Source organism: Myotis daubentonii, chromosome 4 (assembly GCF_963259705.1).
Source record: "Myotis daubentonii chromosome 4, mMyoDau2.1, whole genome shotgun sequence".
NCBI lineage: Eukaryota > Metazoa > Chordata > Mammalia > Chiroptera > Vespertilionidae > Myotis > Myotis daubentonii.
In genome coordinates, this window is record NC_081843.1 from 71,145,534 (window position 1) to 71,156,366 (window position 10,833).

At 41.1% G+C, this 10,833-nt stretch overlaps 1 protein-coding gene across 2 annotated transcripts in view; it reads right to left on the reverse strand.

Moving 5' to 3' along the window:
* XRCC4 (X-ray repair cross complementing 4) overlaps positions 1-10,815 on the reverse strand; it is a 201,042-nt gene extending 190,227 nt beyond the window's left edge. Inside the window, exon 1 of one of the 2 annotated variants that reach the window (XM_059694165.1) lies at positions 10,697-10,815. The gene's annotated coding sequence lies outside the window, so the exon portion shown is untranslated. Of the gene's footprint in view, positions 1-10,512; positions 10,638-10,696 lie in introns of those variants that run through there. The other variant, XM_059694166.1, reaches the window with a different exon arrangement.
* Between the last annotated feature and the right edge of the window lie 18 nt (positions 10,816-10,833).

A 10,833-nucleotide genomic window follows, 5' to 3' on the forward strand; every position in this document is an offset into this window, starting at 1 on the left:
GGAGTCAGAGCTGGAGTTATACATTGTTTCGAACCAAAACAAACCAGATACCTACGGAGGCCTAAGAGCTGGAGCCTCAGAGCTAAAGCTGGCCCAGAATTAAAAAAAAGAAAAGAAAAGAAAAAAAGGAGCGGTTGGGAGCTTCCATCACCCGCCAGCCTGAAAACAGCCCTCAGCCCCTCACCCAGACTGGCCAGGCACCCCAGTGGGGACCCCCACCCTGAAGGGTGTGTGACCAGCTGCAAACAGCCCTCAGCCCCTCACCCAGACTGGCCAGGCACCCCAGTGGGGACCCCCACCCTGAAGGGTGTGTTACCAGCTGCAAACAGCCCTCAGCCCCTCACCCAGGCTGGCCAGGCACCCCAGTGGGGACCCCCACCCTGAAGGGTGTGTGACCAGCTGCAAACAGCCCTCAGCCCCTCACCCAGACTGGCCAGGCACCCCAGTGGGGACCCCCACCCTGAAGGGTGTGTGACCAGCTGCAAACAGCCCTCAGCCCCTCACCCAGGCTGGCCAGGCACCCCAGTGGGGACCCCCACCCTGATCCGGGACACCCTTCAGGGCAAACCAGTCAGCCCCAACCCATGCACCAGGCCTCTATTCTATATAGTAAAAGCATAATATGCCTCCCAGCACCGGGATCAGTGGAGCCGCGAGGTCTCCCGGCACCGGGATCAGCATGACAGGGGGCAGCGCCCAAACCCCCTGATCGCCCTGCGGCTCTGTGTGTGACAGGGGGCGGGGCCACAACCTCCCTATCGGCCCTGCTCTGTTCCTGACAGGGAAAGGCGCCCCAACCCCCTGATCGGCCTTCCCCGGGCCTGATAGGGGGGAGCTCCCCAACCTCCTGATCACCCTGCGGCTCTGTGTGTGACAGGGTGCGGCACCCCAACCCCCCCACCCCACGGGCCCTGCTCTGTGTGTGACTGTGTAGAGCCATAACCTCCCCATCGGCCCTGCCCTGAGTGTGACAGTGGCGGCGCCCCAACCCCCTGATCCGCCCTGCTCTGTGCGTGACAGGGGGAAGCTCCCCAACCCCCTGATGGGCCCTGCTCTGTGCGTGACAGGGGGGAGCTCCCCAACCCCCTGATGGGCCCTGCTCTGTGCGTGACAGGGGGGAGCTCCCCAACCCCCTGATGGGCCCTGCTCTGTGCGTGACAGGGGGCAGTGCCCCAACCCCCTGATTGGCCCTGCTCTGTGCGTGACAGGGGGTGGTGCTGCAACCTCCCCATCGACCCTGCCTTGAGTGTGACGGGGGCGGTGCCCCAACCCCCCAATCGGCCCTACCCTGAGCTTGACTGAGGGTGGCATCGCAGCCTCCCAATCCGCCCTGCTCTGTGCATGACAGGGGGCAGCGCCCCAATTCCCCAATCGGCCCTGCTCTGAGCCCGACCAGGGGCTGCACCTAGGGATTGGGCCTGCCCTCTGCCACCCAGGAGCGGGCCTTAGCCAGCAGGTCATTATCTCCCGAGGGGTCCCAGACTGTGAGAGGGCACAGGCCGGGCTAAGGGACTCCCCCCTCCCCCCCAAGTGCACAAATTTTTGTGCACTGGGCCTCTAGTATCCTATATAATACTATATAATAAAAGGATAATATGCACATTGACCCTAACGGCAGAACAACCGAGAACAACTGGGAACAATCCGTAGCTATGATGCACGCACTAACCACCAGTGGGCAGACACTCAAAACAGAAGCTGCCCCCTGGTGGTCAGTGCGCTCCCACAGGGGGAGTTCTGCTCAGCCACAAGCCGGGCTGACGGCTGTGAGCGCCGTGGCAGTGGCAGCGGGAGCCTCTCCTGCCTCCTCCCCAGTACTAAGGATGTCCGACTGCAGCTTAGGGCCGCTCCCCTGGGAGCAGGCCTAAGCCAGCAGGTGGATATCCCCCAAGGGGTCCCGGACTTCGAGAAGGCACAGGCAGGGCTGAGGGCCCCACCCCCAAGAGTGCATGAATTTTTACGTGCCAGGCCTCTAGTATATACTATATGAGAGTCTTAAAAGCAGCAAGAGAAAAACAACTTGTTGCATACAAAGGAAACTCCGTAAGGCTATAACCAGATTTTTCAGCTGAAACTCCACAGGCCAGAAGTGAATGGTATAACATATTCAAGTGCTGAAAGAAAAAAACTTCCAACAAAGAATTAATTCTCTAGCTGCAAGTTTATCATTAAGAGTTGAAGAGATTAAGAATTCTTCAAATAAGCAAAAGCTAAAAGAGTACATCACCACTAAACCAGCCTTACAAGAAAGAAATGACACTAATTAAGACAAGAAAGCATACAAAAGTAAAAAATCTCGCCAAAACAGGTAAATATATAGTAGAGCTAGTGGATCACTCACTTATGAAGCAAATATGAAGGTTAAAGGACAAAAGTAGTAAAATTAACTAAATGACAATAATTAGTTCAGGGGTACATAAAATAAGATGATGCAAATGTTGTGTGGACTTCAGCAAATCATTTAATTTTCTTAACCTAAATTATCTCATACTACCTGCAAAACAGCTGTAAGTAAGTAACTGTGTATATTCCATCACTGATATGAATGCACCATACACTTTGGGAAACACTGTATTCAACACCAAACAGGAAATTTTACATTTTAAACTTACTATGCTTACACTCTCATCAAATCTAAACCACATGACATTTTTTAAAAAATGTATTTTATTGTTTTTTTTACAGAGAGGAAGGGAGAGGGATAGAGAGTTGGAAACATCGATGAGAGAGAAACATCGATCAGTTGCCTCCTGCATGCCCCCTACTGGGGATGTGCCCGCAACCAAGGTACATGCCCTTGACTGGAATCGAACCTGGGACCCTTGAGTCCGCAGGCCGAGCCAAACCGGTTAGGGCTAAACCACATGACATTTTGCAAACACTGGACAACTTTCTCATTGCTACATAATAACTGCATATTTTGCACAAGGCCCTAATAATTCTAGAAGAATATTGTATCTCTATTCAAACACAGGTTCAAGTCTTGGTTCCATGCCAAAAAATAAAAAATGTTTCCTAGGTTTTAAAAGTCACTAATTAATAAGTCTAGTGTTTCTCCTTAAAACTCAACATCTTAAATCAAAATGTTGGCAAATTCTCTCTAAAAGAGAGATTCAACCAATTTAAATTTTAAAACTGTCTTTTCTTCTCTTCCATCTTTAATATAATGAAAATAGGTTAAAAGCTTTAATGAAATTCTAAGAAGATTTGATTTTTCATGTTTATCAAAGCATTTATAGAAACAAATATAGCTTCTAACAGACTAGCTGACCTCAAATGAACTTTGCATCCATTCTTCACAATATAAACATAACATCATGTGGTTAAATGATTAGATTGCTAAATAAAAGCCATCAATTTTTGCTATCAGAAAAGAGAAACAATGACAGGTGCAGTCGCAATACCCCTAATTTATGACCTTCTGGGACTGTTTTTAGGACTATCACTCAAAAAACCTGAAGTTTAACCTTCTTCTAAAGTTTGCATTACAGCTCTAAGATTGTGTGGTACCAATGACTCATTATACAAGCTTCAAACATCCTTCTACTTTACATGAAATGCTGTTATATTATAGTAATATTCATACAGGAATTAACAGGGTTGATCTGTGATATTCAACCATACATATCAACTTTACTCTTTTCTCCAGACTTTCTTCTTAGACATAGTTGTTAGATGATAACCAGAACAAATTTCCTTTTCACACTTAAACTTCAGAAACTTTTTTTTTCTTTAAATCTTCACCTGAGGATATTTTTCCATTGATTTTTAGAGAGAGTGGGAGAGAGAAAGACGGAAACATCGTTTGGTTGCCTCCTGCATGCACCTGACCATGGTCTGAGCCTGGGAGGAGCCTGCAACCTAAGTACATGCCCTTGACCATAATCAAACCCAAGACCCTTCACTTCAGTCCGCAGGCCAATGCTCTTATCCACTGAGCCAAACCGGTTAGGGTCAGAAACTTTGTTTTCTCTATTGCTAAATTCTTAGAGCACAAACTTTTCGTTCCCAAAGGTAATATCTAAGTCATGACTTGGGCCAATTTTTATAAGAATAATGCTTAAAATGAAGAGGTTGGTTTCTAAACATAATATTAAGGGACAATTTTTAAAAATCAATTTACACATGAGTATCATAGCACAACTAATTTACAAAGTTATAAAGTACAACCATTCTGTCCTTTTTAAAAGGCACTTAAGTGAAGTCCACATATGGAACTATATCAATATACTCTATTGTATAAGCATCTACCTACAAATTAGCAAAGAAGCATCAATAATTTTTTAAATGTTAACTTTTTAACTGTCCTACATTTAACAGATGCTATATATTTTTTCTGAGCAGCTGTTCATTTGGACATGTTCCTTATTTATTAATATACTGTGTTCAATGCTAGTGTCATATTTCTTAAACAGGAACTTGGAAACTTCCAAATTCTATGGTAAATATTGACATACCTTATGTCAATATTTATACTTCAAGGACTTCGAGTCTCTTCAACAATGGCTGCATCTTATTTCTTAGCAGCCACTTGTTTCTGTTCCAATTGAGCAAGTTCTTTCTTTATCCAATAAAATTCTCATTAACTGTTCAGATAAAATTATAAAACTAAAAGCATCCTCTCAAGCAAAAACCAGATTAAGCTCTGTGCTTATTTCAACAGTTTGGTCACTTCTGCATGGTGAGTAAAGCTCAAAGAAACCAGTCACAAATTCAGGAGTGTCCTCCAAGTAGTATTGGTTTTGATTACTTAATCTCAAGCCTAATCATTTTCAGCTCCACAAATGACAAGGAACAAATTGTCCATCCTTCTATTATTTTAAAGATGGTCACCTTTCCTCTAGGAAACAGACTATAGCAAATGCAGCATTGATTTTATACGCATGAGACCGAGCTTGAAATCAAAACTCTACTGCTTCAAAGCTGAATGACTTTGGGCATGCCAATACATTAAAACATTCATTGACTACCTATGTACCCAGGCTTGGATATCCCAAAGATGAGAATGTGATATCCCACATTCTCAGCTCTCCAGGGACATAGGAACACACAAAGATAAATATTACAAGGCTCTAAAGTGCAGAGGCAGGGAGGGAGCTCCTCTGGAACGCCACACATAAGCCAGCCTGACACTGCAGGAAAGGCTTCCTTGAGTTACATCTTTTAAGATATGAATCTTAAAGAGTAAAAAAAAAAATGATTTAGGGGTGGAAGGAAAAAGATAAAGAAAGTCACTCCAGGAAGAATCCGCAGGAGCAAAGGCTTGGAGGCAAAAAATAGCATGATATATGGAAATGATAAATAATTCAATATTTCAGACGGATTGTAAATCAAGGTTTACAAATTCAAATACCCAGTTAAGTTCAATTATTTAACCAAAACATATTGTGTACTTCTATGCCCTAAACAGTATTTTAGAAAATGGCATAATTGAATGAGATAAAAATTCTTGCCTTTCTGAAGTTCACATTTTAATAGGAGCAGACGAACAATTAAAATTATACCTAATAAGTATTAAAATATGGTGAAAAGTACTATAGTAAAAGGCGAAGATAAAACAGGGTAGAGGAAACTGAAGCACAGAAGCCAGCTGGGAGAAGCGGGGAATCAGTTGCAAAGCTACAATTTTAATTAGGAAATTAAGGCAGGCTTTATTGAAACGGTGACATTTGAACACATACATAAAGGAGGTGAAGGAACTAGTTGTGTGGATGTCTGGGAAGAAACATTCCAGGTAGATGAAGCAGCCAGTACAAAGGCCCTAAGATGGAAATGGGCCTAAGTGAGGGGGCAGAGTGAGGGGGCAGAGAATATAAAGGGATAAAGTAAGAGAGGTAATGGGAAATCAGATCACGTAGAGTCTTATCAAATGAGAAGATATGAAATCTTTTTAAGCAAAAAAGCAATGTGACATTAGCTTTTAATAAACTTTTTATTTGAGAGTAATTCTGAATTTACAGAAAAGTTGCAAATATAGAATTCCCATACACCCTTCACACAGTTTCCTCTAAAATTAACCTTATATTACCAGGTGCAATTATCAAAACAAAGAAACCAACATTGGTGCACTGCTATTAAGTGGACTCCAAACTACTCAGATTTTACCAGTTTTTTCCACTAATATTTTTTTGTCTATTCTAGGATCCAATCTAAGATAACATATTGCATTTAGAATCTTACATTTTAATACAACCTTTTACTTCCATTTAAAAGTATCACACTGGCTACTGTATGAGAATAGAACTGTAGAGAGCCAAGGATTAAAGAATGCAGGGAGAACTGATAGAACATTATTACTGCAACCCAAACAAGAAATGATAGTGGCTAATAACAGACATCAAGCAAGAGATGATCAGAATACTAACAGTAGAAATAGTAGGAAACAGTCAAATTCTAGATATATTTTATAGAAAGAATCAATAGGATTTGCTTATGGATTGGATGGAATATAAGAGAATGACTGGAGAATGACTCCAAATATTTAACTTTTAGCAACAGGTTGTACAGAGTTGCCATCAGCTGAAATGAGAAAGAATGGGGCAGGGTTAAAGATAAAGAGTTCAGTTTCTGACATTTAAGTGTGAATATCTTTAAGTAAACAAGTGGAGATGTAGAGGTAGAAAGCTGGATATGTGAGTCTGGAGTTCAGAAAGAGAGGGGACAAGGAATATGAATTTGGTAGTCTTCAGTATACAGATGGTATTCAAAGTCATTAAGACTTGAGGTCATTAGAGGGAGTGTAGATAGAGGAAAAGAGAACCACAGACTACACCCTGGAGCACTTCAATAATAAAAGATCAGGACTAACAGAAGGAAGACTGAGAAGGAACAACCAATAAGTAAAAGAAAAACCAAGAGTGTGGAGTCCAGAAAATCAAATTAAGAAAATATATCATCAAAAACAGAATGATCAATTGTGTCAAAAGTTGCTTACAGTTCAAATGATAATGAATGAAAATGATCAACACCTAGAGATCACTGGTAACACTAACAAAAGCATTTTGCAATGGTGCGTGGGAGCAATAGCCATTTTGAAATGATCTCAGGTGAGGGCAGAGTTTGCCACCTCAAAATATGCTTATTGGGATATTGATTATTTTATGCTGGTTAAATAATGAGGAAAAATCTTTAACCTCCCCCGCAAACAGCTTAAAAGAATTTAAACAAAGGTCCTGCTCCAGGAAGAGAGCTATCGTCATAGACAATTACAGTTTAATAAGAACTAGTATGTCAGTGGTTCTCAACCTTCTGGCCCTTTAAATACAGTTCCTCATGCTGTGACCCAACCATAAAATTATTTTCGTTGCTACTTTATAACTGTAATGTTGCTACTGTTATGAATCGTAATGTAAATATCTGGTATGCAGGATGGTCTTAGGCGACCCCTGTGAAAGGGCTGTTCGACCGCCAAAGGGGTCGCGACCCACAGGTTGAGAACCGCTGTAGTATGTAATGAGGAGGAACCTACCAAGGCTCATTTGACCAAAGTCCTCTCTGCACTGTTAAAGATGGCCCAGGAAACATTTATTTATGAAACAGTTGCTTTTCTATTTCTATGTTTGCCTCCCTCCCGTATGTAGTCCCAAACCACCATCCTTTACCCTTCTCCTGGGCTCAAAATGGCATGTAAGCCCTAAGTACCCAATTTGTCCTCTTGTCACATATTCTTATGAAACTCCCATATGTACATATGTAATAAACCTGGTTATTTTCTCCTATTAATGTATCTTCTATTTACTTATTAGTCTAGCCAGAACTTTATAAGTGTAGGAGGGAACATTATTCTTTCTTCCCCCATACAAGAAAGAATAGAAAAAAATCGGGATTTAGAGTATAGAGAACTTAAAGGATTTTTCAGAAGAGCAAATCAATAGGGTTTGAAGTGGAGAAAGGTTAAGAGAAGCATTTCTTAAGGTAAAAAAAAAAAAAATAACATGCAGGTCAAACGAAACTTTTATGGGTCTTAATCTACGGGCCATGGGAAATGAGAATGAAAAAAAAATTGGGGGAAAGGACAAACACTAGAACATGAAGAACCTCAACTTCAAACTATGGCGGCTACTTGAGAATCAGAGAAAACAAGCAGTTAAGTAAAACCATTTCATATATGTGATTATCAGTGAGTGAAAGAAAATGGGAAGTCATATAAAAGGAAACCTTCAATACTTAATACTAGATACAAAGTAAAAAGAGAAAAGGGGAGAAAGTGGTCTGGTGGCATAAAAGCAGTAACAATTTATTTCAAAAACCTTTTATTGAGTGCTTAACATGCAAGTCAATCAACTCTACATCATTATCCCTCCCTTTAAGGAATTTTTAATTTAGTGAAAGAGAAAGCCAGGCACACAATAGGCAATGCTTACTGTGTGCTTATTAATGCCAGATTCTTGATGAGATGATTTACTTGTATGAACTCAGTTAAGTCTCATAACATTGGAGACTATGAACTCTCTCCACAGAAAAATATAAATATGTACTATTTTTACATAAAATTCTAGGAAACCCATGAAACCAAAATTGAAAATACTCCTCTAGATGCAGGAGTGGCAACAGTTTTTGAACAAAGGAATGACACAGATTTTATTTTTAGTAAATAAAGGATCTACGATGATTTAGTAAGAAATGAGAATTCATAGCAGAGCTGCCAGGAAAGAGACTTTTGAAATAGTTAGCAATGTAAGATAGTACTTAAAATAGTTCATTGGCAGTAAACACCAAAAGTAGGGGGTTTATGTGCTTAATGACCATGTAGCTCAACTACTAATTTCTCACCTCTCACCACAGGTCAGATTAATTTTGTTAGCTGTTACATTTTTAAAAAAATTATACACACATGTTTAGCTTCATCTATTGCCATTTGTGTTACTCAATGTAAAACTTTAACTGGCAAATGTTGTTCTTTATTCTTTTGAAGCTGAAGTATGTAAGTGCCCATGGCCTAAAATTAATTGTAATTCATAAATACAGTAACTCAATTGTGATCGTGAACAACTGCAGCTTCCTAGTGCTCTTCATAGGTAGCTTGAAGCACAGCCTCACACAGAAGTATTCCCCTTAAATCAGTGGTTCTCAACCTTCCTAATGCCGCGACCCTTTAATAGTTCCTCATGTTGTGGTGACCCCCAATTTCATTGTTACAAATTGAACATAATTAAAGCACAGTGATTAATCACAAAAACAATATGTAATTATATATGCATTTTCCAATAGTTTTAGGTGACCCCTGTGAAAGGGTCGTTTGACCCCCAAAGGGGTCGCGACCCACAGGTTGAGAACCGCTGCCTTAAATGTTCATATAGATTGAGACGATCTTCACATGAGAGCAGAAACAGTTATAAAATCTCGACACATTTACTACTTCAGAAGCCAAGCTTGATGAGGTGTACAACATAACTTCTATAACTAAACCAAGTTTGTTTAACTTGAATGGCAAGACTTGCAAGGTATAAAATGGCTTGGTTTCTTATACGAAGAGGTTACTGTACACTTTTTATACATTTCTTACTCCCCTCTTTCCCATGATCATTAAATTTCTCCAAGAAACAGGTCATCTTTATTCCTCTGCTGCACTCTCATTTTCCCAGTAATAAAACTCAATAAAAACTTGATAAAATTGTGTATTTGACCACTCTTGACAATTCAGTAGATTCAAAAGTAAATCATATTTTTTTAAAAACTGAACGTGGTAGCCAACAATGTAATCACATAACAGAAATCTAATGTTTTAATCACCATGCTGCCCTAAATAAAGAACGATCTCATAGTTAGGCCAAATACAGCTAAGGATCTTATAGTTTGGCCAAAAACTAATAAATCAAGTCCTTATTAGTTTCTTTCCCATTTTTCCTCTATCCTCTTTCTGAGTTAATAAAGAATTTTAAAAATAACATTCTGAAAAGGCTCTCTGCTGCTTGAGAAAAAAGAAAAAAAAAAAAAAACTATACAGCTGGGGCCAAAGGGTTGTCATAATTTTCTGATTCATTTAAGGGGGTAGAGGAATAAAGTCAATAATTCCAAAAACTATGCAAACTGAATACATCAACGCGCCTGTTTATTCGCCTGTTTAGGCGAATAAAAAAAATGGGGGGAAATATAGCCTCAGCCACTGGGATTATTAAAATCAGAGGAAGCTAAATTATACTACTAATTAAAAGAAAAAGTTGGCATATGATTTGTCTTGCCGTTGGATCACTTCTCTCGAGTAATCGGCTCTGAACTCAGGAAAGGGCACTTGCTCCCCATTCATTATCACAGAAAGTTGCCCGTGATCCCTAAGGGCCAAACGTTTCAGCCCCAGATGCAACTTACTGACAGTTTACGAAAAGCTGGGGATTGGGAGAGAAGGGGCCAGTGTCAGAGAAATGATCCAACAGCCTACTCCACACAACCCTGCAGATTCAAGGGTCCTCCTCATCCAAAACCATTACAGAGCATTTCAAAGACGCTTTGTAATCCAAAAAACCCCCAGGTGCAAAGGGAGCAACTGAACAAACGGAGGGCCCAGCAGCTTGCACATTAAAGGGGATCCTAGTCGGGAAACATCCACGCACTGCGGAGTTCAAGGCGGAAAAGAACAGGGAACTAAAAACAATTAAAATTTAAAAAATTAAAAGGGGCGGGGGTGAACAAGCAAAAAAAAGGACAAGACTACCATTACTGTTACTTAAAGAGGCAACCCCCGGCTTCCGAAACCTACCTCTCAGTGACTCGACTTCCGGTCTCCTCCAAAAGGCCCGCTCCCACAGGCTGACGTCCCGCAGCCAATGAGAGTGTCATCTACTTCCGCAGGGGCGCGTGACGTCACTAACCCCCGCCTTCTTCCGGTGGAGAGAA